The 2,747-nt window shown below is 38.3% G+C and overlaps 1 protein-coding gene across 5 annotated transcripts in view; it reads left to right on the top strand.

The window, feature by feature from the left end:
* Nucleotides 1-2,747, top strand: part of DLG2 (discs, large homolog 2 (Drosophila)) — a 916,021-nt gene that overhangs the window by 472,157 nt on the left and 441,117 nt on the right. The gene's annotated exons all lie outside the window — the stretch shown is intronic.

Raw genomic sequence — 2,747 nt, 5'->3', positions numbered from 1 at the left:
GTCTTGACAAAGACGTGATTTTCTAAATCCCATGGCTGTCCAGTTCTGCTGTTCCTTCGGTTTTATGTTTATGTGTTTGTTTGCTTATTTATCTGCCTATGTGCCAGAGTTATGAGATCTTTCATTGCCACTGCTGCATCTTTCCTTCTCCTCTACCAGCTCCTCCCTTGGTCCTTTTAATTTTCTGTCTTTTCTCCCTTTCCCCTGCTTTCTCTACTGAAACTTCCTCCTCCTCCTCCTTTCTCTTAGTCTTAATTTGCCATTCATTTTCTTCTTTTTCTCTTTTATTCTTCTCCCTTTTTTGCTGTTTACCATGAAAGTACCAGGATTATGTTCGCATAGTGCATTATAATTTACAAAGGCATCTCATGGACATTATGCCATTTGATCCTAGTAACAGCTTTGTAAGGTAGCTGGGTAAGAGTTATTTATCCTGTCTACAGATGTGACAGAGGACCAGTGACTTCCCCAAGGTCATGTGTCTGGGAAGAGAAGGATTCTTGACTGCAACCTAGATGGCTGTCTCCTGCACTACTAGACCATCCTGCCTCAACAGAAATGTCACATACGTTTCAATCACATCTTTTAGTCTGACTGACAAAAGTCCTTTTCCGCCTTGTCTTTATCATTCATGAAAATAAGTCTAGACAAAAGTCATGGTCAGAGGGATTTTCTGGTGGCTCATTCATCACAAGAGTTGAAATAGCCTTAGTCTTATCTGATGAATATTTGCTGGGCATTAAATTTGACCTTGGATTGAACTGCTTACAAAGAATGATTTTCATTCTATTGCTACCTTGTCTGGCTGTGACGTGGAAAGTGGCATGGCTAACAAGAACCAAAAACAAAGAGGATTGCTTCAGGTATCATTTGTCAGCCTTCATTAGATTACTCATCTTTAGACATCTATCTTTATATATCCAAATGAAATCTGGTGTTTTTCCTAGCATATATTTCAATCCCTCAGAGACCCTTAAATTCCATTAGGATTTCTGTTTACTTCCTTCTTCTGGCCAATTATAAGAGAGTTTAAAGAAAGAGCACATCTGTATCCTATGCCACAGACCAGATGCCCCTTTATTGCCAGAAAAACAGCGAGCGATGTTTGTCCTTTATTTAATCTCTCTGCTGACTTTCAGTGCTGGTAAATGTTTATTCCACTGAAGTATGCTTTTAAGATGTCAGTCAGCAACCTTTATTGACCAATGGATCACATTTGGTAAAGGTTCCTGCTTATTACATAGAGAATTAGACTGCTCAAAGAGGATTTTGCAGGGGACAAGCACCATTCATCCATTCATTCAGTCATTGATTTGATTGATTAACTTCTTATATATTTGTTCAACTAAGCATTTACTGAATGTCTAGTATGTACCAAGCACTCTGGTGAGATATTTGAGAAAATCAAGAAGAAACAGGCCCAAGCCTTGCCCTTGAAGAACTCACAGACTAATAGGGTGACAGAATGTTGAAAATTGCAGAAATTCATTGTGATTATATCTTTGTAATTACAGAACAAAAGAACAAGCAGCTGATTTGGGGGAAGCTAGTAGTGCCGTTCAGGTGAAATTTCAGTAATTTTTATCAGGTGATTACCAAACCTGAAGGGTAAATGAACACCCTCTTTAGACTAAAGAAGGTCCATGCTTACATGAGCTGATATCAAGAGTTGGAAATTTTTTTCTTCTAAGCACAGGTCTGTAAGAGCTACACTGAAGTATAGAACAGAGCCATGTTCTTTACAGCCTATTCGGTTTTGCAAAGGAGAATTCTCCTGTGGTCAAGCATTAATTATGAACATTGATGGGAAACTGCATTTCAATATCAATGTTGCATGATAATAAAATGTGTGAGCATCCCTTCTCTTACAGTGCTTTCACTGCATCTCTGAAGTCCTTGCTTGTCCTCAAGTCTCTCTCCTTGGTATAGCTGCCTGGTGTAATTTAAAGAAGATGGCCTTTTGGCATATCTGTAACTTCATTTAAATTCTGGCCCCAGCAATTACTAGCTTTATCACCTTGAGCTGTTACTAAACCTTTCTGAGTCTCTCTTTCTTTAATCTAAAAGTAGAGATTAATATCTGCTTCATAGGTTTGTTTTGACAGTTTGTTTTTTTAAGTCTGTAAATGGCCAGCATACTACTTAACAAATGGTAGATACAAGTAGGGATTTGTTCCCTCTCTGATCTCTCTTCCTGTATCCCATCTGACCTTTTTCTTTCTTGTGTACTAGAACCCATTTCTTCCTCTTCCATGCCAGGAATCAATTGACAAAGTCTCCATTCATTGTCCATTTAACAAAACATTTCCTGTGCACCTCTCACACACTCTCAGGAGATACAATCAGTAATGTGGAAGACAGAACACAGCACGTGATAGAGAAACAAAGAAAGAGGAGTGAATACGCCTGTTTAGAAAGAGACTTCAAGAGTTCAAACTTTCTACACCCCCTAAAATTGATTTCTTCAGAGCAGAGTTTCAGGAATAGTATTAGATGTAAAAAGAATATTTAAGGGTAAGATGTCACCACACCTTACCTCCTTATTTACACACAAAAGAATAAGTCCAGAGCCCATGCACATATGTGCTATCTCAAATATGTGAACACACATAGATTCCTTCTACATATCTGGGGTCTCCAGTGATTGCTGTTTCATTCAAAAGATTTATTGGACTGGTACATACACAATGCCAGTGTCTCTTCTTGATTGCCTGTATAATAGATCGTATCTCTGCCACACAATTTAA

Source organism: Mandrillus leucophaeus, unplaced genomic scaffold, assembly GCF_000951045.1.
Source record: "Mandrillus leucophaeus isolate KB7577 unplaced genomic scaffold, Mleu.le_1.0 Scaffold512, whole genome shotgun sequence".
Classification (NCBI taxonomy): domain Eukaryota; kingdom Metazoa; phylum Chordata; class Mammalia; order Primates; family Cercopithecidae; genus Mandrillus; species Mandrillus leucophaeus.
This window is presented reverse-complemented; position numbering and strand designations above follow the sequence as displayed.